The sequence below is a fragment of the Pteropus alecto genome, unplaced genomic scaffold (genome assembly GCF_000325575.1).
Source record: "Pteropus alecto unplaced genomic scaffold, ASM32557v1 scaffold24, whole genome shotgun sequence".
NCBI lineage: Eukaryota > Metazoa > Chordata > Mammalia > Chiroptera > Pteropodidae > Pteropus > Pteropus alecto.
This window is the reverse complement of record NW_006439192.1, coordinates 19,017,048-19,036,922: the sequence shown is the minus strand read 5'-3', so window position 1 is coordinate 19,036,922 and position 19,875 is coordinate 19,017,048. Positions and strand designations below refer to the sequence as shown.

The 19,875-nt window shown below is 40.3% G+C and overlaps 1 protein-coding gene across 3 annotated transcripts in view; it reads right to left on the bottom strand.

Moving 5' to 3' along the window:
* The window catches only part of STOX2 (storkhead box 2), a 201,893-nt gene that overhangs the window by 102,345 nt on the left and 79,673 nt on the right, over window positions 1-19,875 (bottom strand). The window lies entirely within an intron of this gene.

The window sequence follows — 19,875 nt, the reverse complement described above, 5'->3', positions numbered from 1 at the left end:
TCGTCACTCTCGCTCCTTCCGAGGCTCAGGGTGGTGTGCGTGCCTGCGCGCGTGTGTGTGTGTGCGCGCGCGTGTGTGTGCGCCCCGACACGCATGTGCCCCCTACACATGCATGTTCCTACTTACTGGCCAAGGCGGCGGTGGGAGCCATGGCTGCCAAGGATGCGGCGCCTGACGATCAACACCCGCACGGTGGCACCGCAGCTCTGTCGCCAGCAAGCAGAATGGCTACTGAATGAAGGGCAGGAAGCAGGGCAGCCTCTCAGTCTCATGCTAATCACCAAGCAGCCTTTAAGTTAGAGCACCGATCCCATCAGGCTTCTCATTTTCCTGTGAAACGCTCTGAGGTGGCGCTGAGACCTTGGCCCGTGACTCCGGCCTGGAGCTAGCGCTCGGATATTTACATATTTTTAGGATGGTCCCTCCCCCTCAATGAAAAGGAGAGAAACTCCTCCGTGGAAACAGGGAGATCTTCGGTGCCTTGCTCTCCCACCTGCATCAACCCCGAAGTCGGCTAGAGTCGGCACCACCGGGAGATCCTCCGACAGCCGCAAACACCCGGGCACCTGGTCTACGCAGCCTGGAAAACGCAGTGGAGATGGCCTTGTCTCTTCCTCTCGTTGAACCCTGTGATGAGAGTCACTACCAGCCCGGCTAACCTGCATTCAGGTCCGCAGCTCCTGTACACAGCACGGCTCTGCACAGCTCTTTCTGGTCCAACAACCAATCGCTAAAGGACAACAATGCGCGCTACGCGGGAGGGGAGGAGGGGGCGCTGCGCCGCCCCCGCGGAGGCGCGGGCCCGGGACGCAGGCCTGGGACCCAGAGGTCACACGAGTTAAAGGCGCACGGCCACATTGCTGCGAACCCCAGAGATGCTGTGCTGCTACCGGCTCTTCAAAAATGCTTATCTCCTCATTTAGGTTTCCAAAAATGCTTTGGTGTTATAAACAACAAAAATAAACCTGGTTTTTCTTTTTCGGCATTGTACTTTATTTTACATTTTTGTGCTTTTTTTTTTTCATGTATGACGATGCAACGTTAAAAAAAAAAATTTTTTTTATGCCGTTGTTTCATACTCTCAGGTGCCATGGTGCAGAGACAAGGATTCGAAATGTATGGGGCTATGATCTTATCAAGCTGATACTGCAAAAGAAAAACAAAAACAACCAAAAAAACAGAGGGTTCTAAATGGTTAAGATTCAGTTCCAGAACAATTCGGTACTATTCCAAGGCCTGAATTCATTGGGGCGGAGGCGGGGGGCGGGAGGTTTTTCGGAAACCGTGCAGAGGGGGGCAGGTTTTAAGCCACAGCAGCATAGAATCCAGAACTTGAGGTTCCCATTCAATATATCAAGGCTGCCCTCTGTAACCTGAGGCTAGTGTAACTAATCTATCTCTTGGGATACCCCGAGGTATAAAAACAAACAAATAAAAATCACTAAGTATTATATGGAACTTATATTTACACTAATCAAAATTTATTACTGACTGTAAACCAATTAGCTAATAAACAATCAGTGATTCTAAGTTAAGTCCGTCCAAAAGGAACATTTTGTCAAAATGTCTTCCTCACTGTAAATGACTACTAAGAACAGAAAGATTACAGCTTTAGTAGCTATAGAAGACTAAATGAATAAAGAAACAAAGGTAATAAAAAAAATTGTGTTAATGAATATATAAGATACTGACGTTTAGATATCTCGATTCAATTCGAAAAACAGTCAGTACCTCCCATGAGCCAAAAGCGGTTCTGTGAATGATTACAGTAGTTATGACTGAAGGCTAATGGTGATTGCTGTGGCAACTGTGATATTTATTCATTTAGCACATAATTATTGACTGTCTAGTATATGCCAGCACTGGGATGGGTGCTGGGCAAACAGAACACCACATGGCCCCAATGCAGCTTATGGTCTAAGTAGTAAGCAAATAAATGCACAAACTGTGCTATGTTCTACAAAGAAGAATAATATCTCTGAAAAAATGAGTTAATCTGAGACCTACAGGACAAGGAGTCATACAAGCAAAGACTGGGGAAAATTATATTTTGGAAAGCAGGCACAGTACACGCAAAGGCCCTGAGGTAGGAAGGAATGTTGGCTTCTGTTGGAAGAAGTGAAAGAAGGCCAATATGGCGGAATTGGAGCATAAGAGAAAGGCGCGTGATGAGGTCATAGAGGAAGGCGAGAGCCAGCTCATGCAAGGATACACAGGCCATGTTAAGGGTTTTGTATTTTATCCTAAATGCAGTGTGAACCACTGAAGGGTTTTAAGCAAAAAAAATAAAAAAAAAAAAGCAATGTTTAGAATGTCTATATAAAAAGGGCTTAGAGTAAGGAATCTGTTTGAAGGGAGCGGGTAAGCCAGTAATTTTCTGGAGAGTAAGTTTGAATTGCACTTGACTTAAAACAGAAAATACTTTCTTCATATGAAAGAATGTGGTGGGGGAGAGAGGGCAATAGATATTTTGGAAGGAGAGCCACACCTCCACTCAGCCCATCTGAACAAAGGCCTTGCAAGGGATTGATATCATCCAGTGTCCACACTCTTAACAGATGCCCTTGGCACCAAGGCCAAAAAGCCAGACACAGAAGAATCAGGCAATAAATGGCTTGGGGTGGCTGAACTGGATCAGAGAGTAAAGTTAAGTAATGTTTCCATCCAAATCAGATGATATCCAAAGAGGTTATGAAGGTAAGGCTTGAATCTAGCAAATAGCATTTTGTGAGACCAATTCTATATGAAGAACTGTGCTAAAATCTATGTGCTATGTGCTATGTGCTATGTGCTATGTGGACTTCCTGTTACTATAGCCACTGTTAAAATCAGACTCTATGTGTCCATCTGTCCTATGGGAAAATTCACTGGTAACATGCAACTCCTAGGTCCCTAATCCTACTTTCAAATCTCCCAACCTACTAGAGACAATCATGTATCTGGGTTATAAACTGTCCATCAAGTAAGCTCATTTGTATAATCCCAGTATTCAGTACTAGGGAAGTTTAGAATAAAATAGAGAAATGACAAAGCACATCAATTTTATAGTATTAGTATTTTTAAATCAGGCTTAAGAATAATTTGTACATTGGTATTTACATATCAGATAGATTAGAGACACTAATTAGACACATTTGCTTTGTGATTCTAATTCAGATGTATAATTGATTTTAGACTTGTAATTTTAAGTTGAAATGGAAAAGAATTTTGACTTTGAAATTCTCATTTAAAACTTTGGTTTATTACATTTATGAGAGTTGAATAAACTTGAGTTATAAGAATGTAAACAACATGAAGGGAAGGAATATCTTCTGTTTTTGGCATTGCCATTCATTGCTCTTTTTTCATAGTTATATCTCAAGTGGCTAGCAATGCCTGGCATACATTTGATGACTAATAAGGTCTGATTAAGTACTCTGGAAGACTGGTTTGGAGGCCTTCTCAGTCAGACATACTTAGTGCTTTTTACAAATTAAATCTAATACCAAATTGATAAATGCAATTTAAGTTTTTAAAGGGATATATTTAACTGTGTTTCAAAATGGATCTAACTATTGACATAAGGGACTTTATTCTTCAACTTGAGTTGATCAAATGTTTTCCAAAGGCCCCCCTGAGAGCTACAGTTTTTATTATTTTAAAAATGCCAAATTTACAAATAGAATGAATTGAATTCAAGACAAGGAAATTTTGATTTTTCAATTTTTATCTCTAGTAAAGGAAAATTCGATTGTTTGAATTGGTATTTTGAATTGGTATCTCTAACATTAATTAAAGACCTAAATATCTGTAAATGATCTCTGCTGTGCACAGAAAGGCCCTCCTTCAGACATTAAAAAGCCCACACTGACTATATAGACTGAAGGATGTAATAGATCAGAGAAACCGAATGACTGAAATGAATAAAGAAAAGGTTGCTATGAGTGAAAAATAATTGTAAGCATCTAAATGTGAGAGGTACCAGGCCTGAGCCTTGACCTTGTAGCCTAGAGAAGACGGATTTTAATCCAGGACCTCCTAAACACACGTATTATTCTGGGATATAAGGACACCCAGTGATATGATACTGGCAACTTCTATTAGCACATTAGACTCATCAAATTCAGGGGCATTCCATTGAAACTACAACCGAAGTTGCCCATGGCCCAACTTTTCTACCAAAGTATGACTTTGGTATAGTAAAAGAACTAAATATGCAGAAGAGAAATAGGTGTCTACGTATTTATGTATATATGGAATATATACATCAGACTTTGTGATTAAAATTAAAAAATTTATTTGTTAAATAAAAATCAGAATTCTGAGTCTGATAGTAATGTATCTTTGTTTCTTCTTGAAACATGATTTGCAAAAGATATTAATAGTTCGATTTGACAAATATGTTGATTAGTCAAAAGAAATACACATAGACACACACACCTTGAAGTTGGGCAGCTATGTGGCCCTGGTTATAGAGCTAGACGGATTCTGGAAAAAAGCACGTCCCTGGAGGACTAGCACTTTCAGAGGCTTGTGAGGTAGAAAATTAGGGGAAGTTCTTTTGTGACGCATATCTACACTCATTCATATGTATATACACATGCACATCCATATGGTCTGGGATATTTTGGCCTCCAAAAGCTGCAAACTGAAGTAGCTGACCAAAGCTTTGTCCCCAGGGCACTTAGGAAAATACATTTGGCTTCCTTAACCCAGCCTCCAAACTGCTAGTTGCAATTTTATCAGAAAGCTCCAACACTCACAGTCTTTCTTAGAAGACGTGCTCACCTTGTGCAGACCACCGGTGTGTCTGCCTCAGCATTTAGATCTGCAGCTCACAATAATGTGCTCTGAGGAACACTTGTTTTGAGATATGCTAACAAATGTGACTTGAAAAGAGGGTCCTATTGTGAAGTTTAGAAAATATGTTAAAGTTAAAAGGGACTGCTGGACTTCTCAGAGCCTTTAATGTGCTAATCTACCCTGTAAATCTACCAAAAAATGCTAATGAAGCTCTAATCATAGGACCACTTGTTGCTGGGACACATTTTGGGAAACAGACCTAGACAGGTGGTGACTGAAACAGCCTGGGTGACGATTAATCCATAGGGTAAAACGTGTTTAAGAAACTCCTAAGAATGATGAGAATGCATATATATTGTTCTTTTCATCTCTATAAAGTCTGAGTTGAATTTTTCTTAGTCTCTCCACTAAGGTACACTGTTGCCTATAATCCACTCCAGATAGGGCTGTAATGAATAATGGTCGTCAATGAATTCTACTCCCGAAGAAAGCAAAGTTGGGGGATGGAGAGACTCCCCAAGGAGAAATAACTCAAGAGGGGCCTGAGTTTTTTCCCGGACTGTTGATGCATAGGTTGGCAGGACTGTGACATCCATCTCCAGGCCAGACTAATCACAGTCAGAGCAATAGAGGGCAGAGAGGTGTGGTGATGGATGTCAAGGAGACCCCTCCACTTATATCTTTGTTGAAGGCCTGGGAAAAGTTAGTCTTTGAGTTCCATTTTTATCAATTGTGATGGTAATAATAACTCTCTTAAAGAGTTGTAGTAAGGAATTGAGGCAAATATATAAATGTCCCAGTTCACTGCTGCCAACTAGAAGACATCAATAAAAAATAGCCAATTTATTATTACCATTGATCACTAAGTTAGGAAACCATTTCAAAAACCTGATCCTTTCTAGATCCTTTTGTTCACCTATGAAACCTGCTTTGTATCAAATAACTAAACAAGCTGAATTCCAGTGGGGGCCAAGGATACTACCAGCTAGCAACACTGACACTGTTGGTGCTGTTGAGTTGGATAACCAAAATATACAGCATCCATAAACTGGGTTTCAAAAACAGAAAGAAGAAAACAACATGCAGCCCAGCTTGAGTGTACCCAGGAGCTTTGGCAGTCAGTGGTGGCCAGCACACCTTGATTAAAGTGGAGAAATCACTGGGATCAAAAATAGAGCCCAGAAAAGGTGGAAACAATCCAAGTGTCCATCAACAAAGGAATAAACAAAATCTAGTCTATACATACAGTGGGATATTAGTCAGCCTTAAAAAGAAAGGAAATTCTGACACATGCTACAATGTGGACGAAACTCGAAGGCATTAAGCCAGGTGATATAACCCAGACACACAAAAAGACAAAAACTGAATAATTCTACTAGATGAGGAATCAAGACTAGTCAAATTTGTAGAGACAGAAAGTATAATCATAGTTGTTGGGGCCTAGGGGGAGGAGAAAAGGGGAGTTAGTGTTTAATGAGTACTGAGTTTCAGTTTGGGAAGATGACAACATTCTGGAGATGGATGATGGTGATGGCTACACAACAATAAGAATGCATTTAATGCCATTGCACTGGACACTCAAATAATTAAAACAGTACTTGTTAAGTATATTTTACCAAAATTTAAAAAATAAAAAGAATAGAGTATAAAAAACAAAGCCATAGCCACAGCCATGTGTGCAGTGCATGGAAGAAAAGCTCCTGTGAGCTGGTCTTTCTACCTGCACAAGCTAGGTACACATGTCCTCTCCTTTATCATCCCCGAAAACCAAGGCTATATCAGGTAGACTGTGAACATAAAACAAGCTCTATCTAAAGTAAACTGGCAGGGTCAGTTTCCACCCAATTACTGGAAAATGGGTCTTTCAAGGATGTAAAGATCTAAAGAAAATAATTTCAATATTTTAAAAAATTTACAGACACCGAAGTTTTTGCTTTTTAAAATTTACCTTAATGAACACTTTGCTTCTACCAGCTGGAGAAAGTAGCCTGAGCAAAGACACAGTGGGCAGAAATCAATGGAAGAGCCCTAAATAGTCTTGTTTGGCTGAAGGTTCAGGAAATGGTATGGGAATAGGGAGCAATTAGGCTAGAAAGGTATATTAGACAGTTGGTGGAGTAGTTGGGATTTGAGGCCAATTAATCTGTGTATAATTCAAAAGAAGAAGAGGTGCTGTGAATACTGAGCAAAAGAGAGACCTAGTATGTACTTGAAAATATAATCCAGTGGGAAGTGGCTGCAAACAGGTATGAGGAAGCTTTCTTGGGTGATAAAAATGTTATTAAAACTGAATTGTGAAGATAGCTGCACAATTGTTTAATTTATTAAAACACATGGAGCACTTAAAATGGATATATTTTATAGTATACAAATTATACCTCAATAACACTGTTTTTTAAAAAAATAAATAAATGAACCCAGCCACAGAGTGGCAGATAATCTGGGAAAAAAAAAGAGACCTGAGCTAGAAGGCTAGTTAGGACACTATTGCAATAGTGCAATTGAGATGGTGCAAATAGGAATTTGAATTCTAGCAAAGATAATGGAGAAGTGGATAGGAAACACTACCAGGCTGGAACCTGTAGACCTACACAGTTGCTCCTAGAGGATGGACAAGAAGGACAGACAAAGGAGAGAGGGTAATAGATGTCCCCAATGATGGTGAGCTGGGGACTCCACACACAGAAACCGGGGAGTTGTTTTAATTCTGGATCCAATACTTATTACTTATGCTTCTTACTATGGCTCTTATTCCCATACTTTCCGATATAAAATAATTCCTAAATTTACACACACCACACACACACACACACACACACACACACACACACACACACACACACACACACACACACACATTTTTCTTCTTGCTGATACAACTGACAGTCCCTCCATTGCCAAGTCCATTGAAGACTTTAGCCCTTACCTGGTTTCTTGTTTGGCACTGTTGCCTACTCTCTCCTCTTAAAACTTTTCCCTCCTTTGGCTGTTATATGGTCCCTCCCCACTGGCTCTCCTCCTGCCTCTTAGACTCGCTCTGCCCATTAAATATGGGGACTCACCAGACTCCACCTCCCTTTGCCCTTTCTTCACATCCACAGCCTCACTGGCTGAGCTCGACCACATCCTCTGCTTTGTTTCAACCCCTCTAAGTAAAAGGCTTCCAAAAACTCTCACCATCGGACCCCTCTCCTGATCTCCAAATCCTTATTTCCTACTGCCGACTGCATCTTCCTCCAGATACTCCACTGACAAACTCAAGCTGCCCGTTACACAAAATAAATCATCATTTTCCCACTCTCCCAACCTTGGGCTTGTTGGAGTACATTTCCAGTGAAGGCACTCCCACCCATCCAGTCTCTCAAAGCAAAAACCTAGGAATCATCCTCATCTGCTTCCTCTTTCTCGCTGCTCAACTCTCATCTACCCCACGCCCATCACCATACGCAATCGGTCACCATATTCTTGTGTTTCTATTGCCTTCCTATATCCTCAAGGCCTGAGTCAAGGCATTGAGGAAGAAGAGGGTAGCCATAGACAGAAAATCGATGTCATTTGCCAAAGACACATGAAGAGTAACCTAAAAAATTTTAAAAAACAAAAACAAACAAAAACAAAATTATGTTATAAACTTTAAATATTAAAAATTAAAACAAAATACATGTACTCCTAGGTCTGATTAATTTGTTTAAATGCATATTTCAAAATAAGATTTTCAATTAAAAAACGAAAATTAATAATTAGTAATCTGGTTCAATATTAGATAGTTCAAGGCAAAAATCATGCTGTATAATCAAATTATATGTTTCAGTCTTTATAGTAGCTACCATGGAGAAGTCCAATTCATAAGTGAATGCAGTTAAAAATACTAAAAATATCTAACCACCTTCTCTCACAAGATTTTGACACTGGCAATGAAATAGCTGACTTCTGTTCGACAGACTTTGTTTCCTAACGTAAACCTCAGAATCCACTTTTATTCTGAATACACTACATATTTAGTACTATGCATTGCCTTTTTCTTTGGGAAAATAACCACGAGGTTCTTTCATCAAGCTTTCGAGTCTCTCTTCAAAAAGGTTAAAATCATTTCAGTAAAATCAGAAGAGCTTTAATCAGGTTGTTCAGTCAACTGACAGAAGCCAGTTCACCACGACCTCGATGTGCAGCGCTTTAGCCCAGCTTCGCAATCTTTTCTTTTAATCTGCCTTACACTTAAAAACTGGCTTTGGAAATTAGCACCTGTTGCAGCCATATTTGTTCATTTGCAGAACTTAAAGTTATACTCAGAAGGCTTTACGTAACTGAATAGCGTGAAAACATGGTCACTTACAAAGCCAGGAGCAACCAGGCACAACCTCACAGAGAATATGCTTCATCTAAAAGGACCTGATATTTTTCTGAAACCCAAAAAGATGAATAATAGGCTTTTTCAGATGAAATTCAATAAGGTTCAGATTAAACAACAGTTGACTGAATCACCGTACCACTTCACAAGTTGAGGGGAGAAAAGTAGAAATTTAGATTTATATGATTTATATGAGTGACAACATTAATTCATTAAGTAATTTTTTCCATTTTTTTTGTACATCTCAGGTTGACCCTGTGTACACAATAGTAACTTCTGCTTCTACTGCCAAGCTTCACTAGGTAGAGGAACTCTCTACTGGACCACCCAAGATCTCAGCCACAACTTAAGACAATTCTCCATGAACGTCTTTGTTCAGCTTATAATTGACTAACCACAAAAGACCAGCTAAAATCCCAGTATTGGTGGGTTTCTCAGTTTGCAGTGACTCAGAAAAGTTACACTCAGAAAAGATCAGCAGAATTGTAAATATCATCATTTTATAAAGAAAAATGCATACTTTACCTTTATATTGAACAACAACTTAAAATATTTGCCACAAGATAACCAGTGGACTTTTCATGTGGTAGAAAATATTTTCATGGTTACTACTCATCTCATGTCAAAATCGTGTAGATTATGTGAGCTGAAAATCCACTTACTGAGCACAGATAAACTGCAATAGAGAGTCATATTCTAAGTAATACATGGCACAGGGCCACACAGAAATGACTTCCACCTGGTGTACTCACACACATCCCCAAGAGACACATGGCCCTGACACACTCATGCAATGCATTCATTTGGGAGTTCTCACACTTTCTCCTGATGGCCCAATGATTCACCTTGGGCACTCACTGCCATGTACGCAATTTACCGAACTCTGTCCATTTCTCAGTAATGTCATTTCCCATCTCCAGGCCTTCTTGGAAGCTGCCGTCTTTGCCTAATATGCCTAGCGTCTCCTTGTCCTCCTGAAAAACTCTCTTTCATCCTTCAAGATGCAAATAGTAGCCAGTGCTTCTAACAAACATCCCAGTCTCCCTCTCTTTGCCCTTCCATACTCCTGCAGCATTAGAAGTCCTTGTTCCATCTACATAATAGGTGTCCTTTCATTACAGTGCTTTCCACATTGTAATATAATGTCATGACATACAGAGACATCCAGCTGCTTCCCTGGCTTGTGTGCTCCTTCAGATCAAAGACCGTGTTATTCACTGAACAAATGTTCATTGAGCACTTGCTATGTGCTAATAATGGCCATAAGTTCTGGGGTGCAAAAATTTAAAAACAAAACAAAATAACTGCAATAAGAACAAAATCTTTAGTCATTAAGGAGTCTACATGCCAGTGGGAGGAGATAATAATAAACAAATAAATTAGTAAGTTATATGGAAGATAAAATAGTGATGAGTGTGATAGAAGAAAGACTGAGTCTGAAGGTTTGTGATTTAAAATGGGCAGCCAGGGAAGACTTCGCTTTATTAATCATTTGATGCCCCATGCCTTTCCAAGAGTAGGCCTTCGATATATGTGTGCACAATGTGCTAATTTTAGGCCCTCTTCAGTGCTGTATTCCTAGCAGAAGCACAACAAATTACCATAGATTTATAATGTGATTTGGGATAGTGAAGGAACTAACATTATATCTACTTCATTTTCCCTCAGATCCACTTGCAGCTAAGAAATAATAAATAATGCCTTATGTTTGCCTAGGACTTTACAGTTTATTGAGTCTCATAAGGTCTGAGGTCAGCAAGGCAGGAGTTACCATACTTAAAGATGAAAAAAATAAAGGCTCAAAGGCTATATGTAAGTGATTTGCCCAAAGTCATACAGAGATGGAAGAATGAGAACTCCATTCTTGAGACTCCTGGTCCAGGATGTTTCTCTGCCCCACCCGCTGCCTTTGCAACGACTGATACCAGCAGATTTAGGGTTATTTGTTAATTGCTTTTGTGTAGAATGAATGAAGTTTATCTAAACCTTTATATTGCTAGAATGGTCCCCAAATTTCTAAGTTATCTTTTTAATTTTTTATGAATATATGTGCATGTAAATTAGAAGATGGATTTCTTCAGATGATTCAAACTACTCTTTTGGTGGGTTTATACAGATGGTGCCCAAGATTTAGAGTTAAATCCACATGCTTCCTTCAGACTAATCAATCTTGAAAGTTTTCTTTTCTCAATTCTGTTTGCAGGTCACCACAGACCCACTTCCCAAGCCAGTTAAAACCATACTTTAACACAGATGGCTTTTTCAAGGATGGGTCTTTTTTCCAACATGTGGTTTCCTGTAATTTAAGGAAATGCTATACGTGAAAAACTAAAATCACATATCAAAAAAAGCAAAGCTCCAATAGTTTCCTATTCTATCAAATTACAATAATTTAAAAAAAAAAAAAAAGAGGAGAAACAGCCCCAAATATTTAAAATCCAGTCTCTATTTAAGAATAACTAGTTTAAGTCCCAATGAATTATAAGACTTTTATGTGACATAATTTAATAATTACTAACAACATTTTTAACTTTCAGATTGAATGCAAAACACACAGATGCGATTACTTAATAATTTCTACTAAGTCCATTTGAAAGGCTTTTTAAAACTTTCTTTCAATATTTAGGAGTTTAAGTAATTAGGCTTAAAAATAAGAATCTTTAATCTTCCTATTATTATTCATTTGATATATTAAAGGTGCTGTGGAACTTCTATTTCAAACACAGAGGGATTAGCTATACCCTAACAATAATTTGCAATAGCTTTCATTAGGGTTACCATATTATTCATCATGCAACTAGGATACTTTCTGAAGTTAAAAAGGATGCTATTGACGACACTAGGGCAAAACACTTAAAGCAGTATCTTCCTGAGCAAATGGGGATATACAGTCACCCTACTTTTAGTGATATGAGCCTCATCAAAAATACGTTTTACATCATAAGAGGCACAAAGAAATCTAAGCGAGGAGACAAAAAATATTACCAGTAAAATCAGATATTTTTAAATGTAAGACAGTCGCATTTGGGGTATCTCAATCTGCTCTTCTCTCTCCTCTGACTAGAAGTGTGAAGATTCAAAGATCTGCGGGAAAAGTCTGATTTTGGAGAAGACCTATATTAAATTGGTTCTGCTCTGACCCCATTTACCAAAATAAATAAATAAATAAATAAAATTGGCTCAGGTAATTGCATATGACAGCAAAGGCCTCCTGTAACAAGAATGTGAAATCTAGCATAACTTGCATTACCCAGATTGTTCTTCCTTTTTACTTCCCCAGCTCCCACAGGGAATGAGGGATTACATTCTTAAGAAGTCAGTGGTGGCTCCCTTCAGTCCACTGAGGACACTGGCAGCAGAGGAAAGGGACAAGTGCCAAGTCCTAACACGTGGAAAGCACTTCCGAACACAAACTAGATGAGATCTAACAGTCCATCCTAGTCTCGGCCTACAATTGGGTTTCCTGTGAACCCACCGCTGTGCCAGTCAGGAAGCTGCTATCTATCTATCTTTGTGGCTTCTCAGAAGAAAGGAGGGAAAATATCCTAGAAATGGGAAAAGGCCAAACCCAAATCAGAAGCTATGAGAAAGAGACAGAAGGCAATAAAGGAAAGAGAAAATTGAACCCAGATATAAGGTGGGGACACAGTTCGTGATACAGTTTTCTTCCAAAATTTCAGGGACTGATTTCCAGAGGATGTCTGACCTGGCTTCCCCGCTCCAGACACTGTGTGTTTAAACTTCCCAAGTCCTTGGAAGGAAGTCTTCTGCAGACTTTACCAGAGTCACTATACATTTTTAAACCTAAATTACTTATGCTTTTGACATAAGGAAATTTATCCATGTTCAGTACAGACAAAGAAATGTATTCAGTGCTACTGACTAGGTAGCATTATAAGAATGATATTTTATATTTAGATCCTGTAAAAATTGAAAAATAACTGCCTTGGATGAGAAGTTAAGTATGTCCTAAGTATACATCAATTATGAGAATATCCAGTTTGCTTTTACATGTCATTAGAGTCTATTATAATCACCACCACAACCTCAGCAGCTAAAATATAAAAGTTTAGGAGAAAGTGACTTTATGCACTCAAGAGTTCACAAATGATCAGAGTTCAAGAACTGCAGCTTGAACTCTGGGCCGTACCCATAAATCAAGGCACAGCGTTCCACACTGTTCCTGTTTGAACGGAAGAACAGAAGGGAGAGGCCTTGGGCCATCTCAGAGGGACACAGTTCTCTTGACTCCCCCTCCAGAATTTTGCTAAGGCAAGGATTTCCCTGCAAAGATTTTCCTAAGGCAATATAGTTTAGGAGTTAAAAGTGAAGACTCTAGAATATGTTTGCGAGTGTTAGAATCCCAGCATCTCTACCTGCCAGCTGAGCGAACGTGAATGTCCTAGAAACGCTCTTTTCATCAGTTCTAACTCTAAGGGAAAACAAAAGCACCAGCCTAATGGGCCTGTTCTGAGGATTAAATGAGATACATGTAAAGAGTTTAGCACAGGGCCTGGCAATTAGTGGCTCAGTAAATGTTAATTTAATTTTTTTTAATGAGCACCCTATACCTGGTCCAGGGCTGAACACACAGACAACTACTGACTGCCAAGATAATTTCTAGAAAGTTCAAAGTTCTTTATTGTGCCACATTAAATACTTTAAATGCTCTCTTAATTTTATCTCTTCTCCAGTCTTTCAGTGATTATCCTGATATTTTAACAGGAATTTAAATTCATAAATTGTTCAAAATAATCTAAAATTAATCACTATCTCCATATTCTCCCAAACAGCACAAAGACTTAGAATGACTCAACTCTGTACAAACACATATTGGCTCCCAGGTTATTCTTGTCCAGTCTTTTATTTCCTTTCCTCTCTTCCCTCTTCCCTTTTTTCCTCATCCTCCTGCTTCTTTTCCTCCTTCTTTTCTTCCTTTCTTCCTTCCTTCCTTCCTTCCTTCCTTCCTTCCTTCCTTCCTTCCTTCCTTCCTTCCTTCCTTCCTTCCATTCATTACTGTTTTAAACAGTCAAACTTTGCTGAGACTCATTCTGTTTACCAGGTTCCTCGCTCAACATGAGCAGGCCAGTCCCTTAGGTCTGAGTTTCAAGTTTAATGGCACTGAAAGGTGGATGGAGCTAGATTTGTGTTTTATGAGATTGAAGAACCAAGAAATATTATGAAATATTTCACCTGGAAATTTATAGATTTTTTTTTTAATCTGGGGCTTTTCAGGATATATAGTCTGCTATATTGTTGGAAATGGAAGCAAGCTGCTCACTTTTTCTTTTTTCTTTTTGTCTCTAAACAGGAAGAATCTCTTAACAAATAATTATAAAATCTGATTTTTTTCATCAGAAAAAGAAAAATAAACACCGTTAAAAGAGACACATATGCATTCATGGAACAAAAGCATGGTTATAGTCCAAACTCAATCTCTCTCCCCTTTTTTCCCCCTCTCCCATCCCACCCTCCCTTCCTTGTCAATGCCTAAGGCAACATGGCCACTGAGACCGAAGGGAGGGCAATCTCCAACAGCAGAGTATGGCGAGCGTTGGGTCGATGGGGTGGCAGTGACGGGAGGCACGCCAAGCCAGTAACCAGGGATCTTACGCTTCTGCTACTAATTTCCTTTGCCATCTTGAACAAGTGTCTCTTAACTTCTCCGAGCCTGTGTTTTTTCACCACCAGCCTCAGTGAGGTCCTGGGGAAGATGAGGGCTCCGGTGCAGAACAATAAGCGTGGGGACAGAACAACAAAGAGGAATTGTGGAAACCTGAGTTCCATGCCGGACTTTAAGGATTCCTAATTGTCGATCACAAAACCTCTATGAGTCTCAATATCTTCCATTAGCAAAGGTGGGGAGTGCATTAGACAGCTGCTAAGTCCCTTCTCTGGCTTAAATGTGATGACATGTTCTTAGGAGATAATAAATATAAACATACTTTGAAGTCTATGTAAAGCCCTATATCTCATTTTTATATGGAAGAGTTGAAGTAATAAAGAGTAAGACATTTTCTGTTTCTTTGTGATTTCGAAATAATACAACAAGTCATGGTAAAATTTTACTTTGGAACAACAGGAATAGTAAAAAAAAAAAAAATCCTTAGGAACTCCGAATTGCTAAATTTGACACTATTGCTTATGCCAGTTCCATGCTAAACACAAAACTTAAAATCAGATCCCAGTTTAAGTCCTGGCTCTGCCTCTGACTACCTCTGTGTCCCTGGACAAATTATTTAACCTCTTTAACCTCTATAAACCTCATCTGAAAAATGAGAACACTAATACATTATTGGTAAGTTAAAATAAGATAATACATGTAAGATCTTGGCTTAGTCTTATACCCAGGAAGTCCCTGCCATCAAAGATGAGCAAATGGGGTAAAACTTGGCAAAGTCAAGGATTTTCATTAAGTATTTATTTGATTAATACTTAAAGTCTTATCTTGAGAGAAAAGTTTATTTCCCAAAGGGTTCGGGTCCATGGAACTTTGCTAACTTAATGTTTTCGTTTTTACTATTTTGTTTCGTTTGTTTAAGGTAAGAATTTGTCTTAGTTTGCTAAGGGTGCCATAACAAAATGCCACAAACTGAGTAGCTGAAACAACAGAAACCATCTCAGGGTTCTGGATGGTAGAAGTCCAAGATCAAGGTGTCGGCAGGGTTGGCTCCTTCTGAGGGCTGAGAGGAAGAATCCGTTTCCACCTCTCTCCTGGTTTCTGGTGGTTTGCGGGCAATGTCTGGCATTTGTTGGCTTCTGCTGCACCACCCCTATCTTCACACGGCCTTCTCCCTGTGTGGGACTCTGTGTCCAGATTTCCTTTCTTATAAGGACACCAGTCGTGTTAGATTAGGGGCCACACTATTTGGGTATGACCTCATCTTAACTAATTACATCCGCAACAACTCCTTTTCTAAGTAATGTCACATTCTGAGGTATCGGGGCTAAGGATTTCAACATAAGAATCTAGGGGACATGATTCACCCCATAACAGAGGTGTCGGCAACAATCCTTTGACTCCTTCGGACTCCTAAACCAAAGCTGGATTCACTAAGAAAAAAAATAAACTCAGTGGGATGGCCCAACGATACCTCAAGAATTCCTTTGGCAGCTTATTAAATCACAACCTCCCTTTTAGGTAAACCTGTGCGTATCACTTACACAGAGAAGAAGCCAACTTGTCTTCCATACTGTAAAAAAAAGGAGCATTTGCCTCTCCCCCTGGCACAAAGCCAGATTAGCCGAAGGAACAGCAGTAACTTTGCTCTGCCTCTGGCCGCTGGCATAATTGCGGGGTTTGAGCACTGTCCAAAAGAAGGAAGTGGGAATAGGGGTGGGAGAAATATAGCACTAGAGATGTTCAACTCTCACTAACAGGAGCAAGAACTGTCTCATTCCTCTGCAGACTGTGCGAACCTCTAGCTTCTTCCTTGCCAAGCCCCAGGGGCCCAGAATAAGCAAGTCAGAATCAGAAGTAATCACAAGATTAGCAAAGAGCAGACAAGAGAACACGTCCCGATCTCAGTTAGCTGTGCTCTCTCAGGACCCGCAGTCAGGCCTCACTCACAAGGCAGCACAGGCTCCTCCAAGGCCAGAGAAAGCAAACAGCGTGGGGCCTCACTAGCACCTGGGATGCGGCAGGCACATCAGAAAGGCAGTGGCTATGAGATCTGGAGCCGGCCTGCTCAGGGGAAATGCACTGGGCCACTGATCATCCCTCTGCCTCAATTTCCTCAACCATACAATGGGGGTAATAATAGAACTCTTATTAGGGCTGCTGTAAGGCTCAAATACATTAACACACATGAACTGCTTAGAACAATGCCTGGTGTAGAACAGGCGCAGTAAGTGTTAGCTACTACTATTACTTGTGAAGGGGCTATAAGCTTGGGGGATCTTGCTTGGAGACTTGCCCTTCGAAAAATGAAGTGTTGGGAATAAAAGAGAAATGGGGGTCTCCAATACCATGTTTTTCTCCCTTGGGGTAGGAGGATACAGGGGGATCTAAGGTATCTGCCTACCATTCTAAGGAATTAAAAGGAACCTGGGCTTTAGAGCCTGGATCTAACATTTATTAGATGTATAACCTTGAGCGAAATCCAAAATCTCTGCTAAGCCATTATATCCTCCATGGTAAAATTGGAAAAATAGCTTTCTCCTAATGTCGTGTGAAGAATAAATATGAAAACATATGGAAAGTGCTCAGCAGGGTGCCCGCTAACTACTACTTAATTGCTCATCTATTAGTATAAATGTGTCTGATTATAAAAGGAGGAAAAGCAAGTAGATTCAAGGCCTCTAGCAACTTATACAGTGCCTTTGTGACAACTAGGGAACGTTGCCTTTCTAAGGACGCATTACTTCATCTCTCCAAAACCTGCTGTATAGGTGTATACAACAGTTTCCACTTCCTTCTTTTGGACAGTGCTCAAACCCCGCAATTATGCCTGGTGTGAAGGACGTCCTCTGGTTATGACATCTCTGTACAGGGCAGGACTCTATGGAATGGTCCTGAGGTGACGAGCCATAGAAAAGGTTCTCAACACAGACAGCAATGTGTCCTTCAAGTACCTAGCATCGCTTTTGCGCACAGAAGGTATGTGATGAATATTTATAGAAGGAAGAGAAGCAGAGGAGAAAGGAGGTGGCGTTGGGGTCGTCATTAGTGATTGTTCTGTGTTCAACTGATGAGATGCCAGTGGATGGGGAAGTGCTGTTTGGAGGGTAAAAGGGTATTTGAGAGAAAGATGGTTGTAAGAAAAAGACTTAGTTGTTGCTTCCCCTTTACTATGTATCTTGCCCTCCTAATACTTGACTAATTCCGGTCTGGTTCTCCCTTCATTCTACACCTGGGAAGTACTGCGACAGAGTGCCAAGAGACGCTGACACAAAATAACTGCCCAAGCACTAGCTCTTGTCCCCCTTCTCTTGTGTCCCCAAATATCCTCAGTGGACTCACAGACATGCAGGCAGGATTTATTCTCAAAGTCTGTGTTATCGAAAAGTCCAGGTAGTCTCCCAGTTAGAAGTATTCTATCTACAAATCATCTCTTAGGTTCAAGGCCCATCTCCAAGGATGCCTTCTCTTATTCCAACTTTTCTGGTTTGCAACAATCAATTCTAACGATCCTTTTCTTGTATCTGTTTACACCATCCGGCAGCCATCTGAAACCTCATCACAGTCTTCTAGCCTTCAAACCCTGTATGACTCCCTGCTTCTGCCCCCTGTTCCTTATCGCCTTCCAGAATCATCTGCGTCTACCCTGTCACTTGGGCCCCAATCTCTGGGGCCAGGGAAGTGACCACTGGAACTCATAAAGCACTTTTCCAGGCAAACATTGTTATAAAGAGGCGACGGTTCCCCTTTGTAGGGGACTCTCTATTGGTTTGGCTATTAGCCAGTGATAATAAATGACCTTCAAAGAAATGAGCAATTTTAAAGGAGGTCTTCCTACAAATCCCATAGTCAGAATTACCCACCAACAGGTTTAGAGAGCAGGACTCTGGATAAATAGACTATCAGTGAGGGAGATACAGAAACTTTACTCATCCATCAGGCTGGACGTCCACATTGTTTAGCTTCCAGAAGCTGAGGCACTTCCTCTTCCTTCCTCAGCACCACTAACGAAGCAAACGTGAGGCAGCCAGCCCCAGTGCAGCTCCCACAGATGGAGAAGCCTCATTTGTCTCCTCACACAAAAACGAGAATCACCATAACTCAAACACGCCAAGGAGGCTGACCATCACAGAGAGCCAGCCCTTGGAGATCCAAGTGTTGAACCCTAGTCACAAAACAACTGTTCCAGCTGCAGGATTTGTCAGCTATGTCATTCCTCCTTTTTCTTTTTTATTTTCCTGAAACACTTCTGCTTCTTAGACCAACCACAAGCAATAGCAGAGAGAAAAGATAAAATATACAACAAAATACAACAATAAGCACTACACGAAATTTGAGGAAGAAGGGCTTTTCCCAAATTCGGAAAGGTTCTGGGGAGACAACTAATGACTGTGATGGGAGAGTGGTAAAAAAAAAATCTTAAGCAAATCACAAGGTGTGCCCGTGGCACCAATTACCACAGGACACTAGTTTTTTGGATGTCCCAGAAGTCAGGCTGACCTAGAAAGAGCAAGTCTCAAACTAGTTTCAGATCACACCTCTCTGGATCTGAGATGGCATGAGACAGCGCCCAAGCACTCGGCTGTGCTTCCATGGCCGTTTTTTTTTGTTGGTTTTTTTTTTCTTTTTTTACCAGCTGGCTTATCCACTGAGGTGTTTACTTTAATGACTGCTGCTCTCAGGAAAATCCTGCTTCTTGCTTCTCGCTCTCAGGACCCAACTCTCCCTAACTTTTATCAAAGGAAGAAAATGTCTCCTGTGAACATTTCTGGTTTTAGCCGGCTTGATAAATTTCATCGCTTTCTCATGACAGCAGATGAGCAAGAAGGAAATTTTTGTTGTGTACTCTATATCCTGCAACACAAAATTCCATGTCAATCTGGATGTATTAATGAGATGTAATATTCACTTAGAACCTGCTCTTGGCTTCTATCACTAAAGAAATTGAAAACAAGAAGTTGAAAAAATAAATGCATTATCAACCACGTTCCCCTAAAGGATCACCCCTTCTCCCTTAGAATGCTTTCCTAGAATATGACTTGTAGTGAACGGAACATATCTCTAACATAAAACATTTTATATCCTGTGCTAGTAAACTAGAGCTCTAGGAGCTCAGGGCATTCAC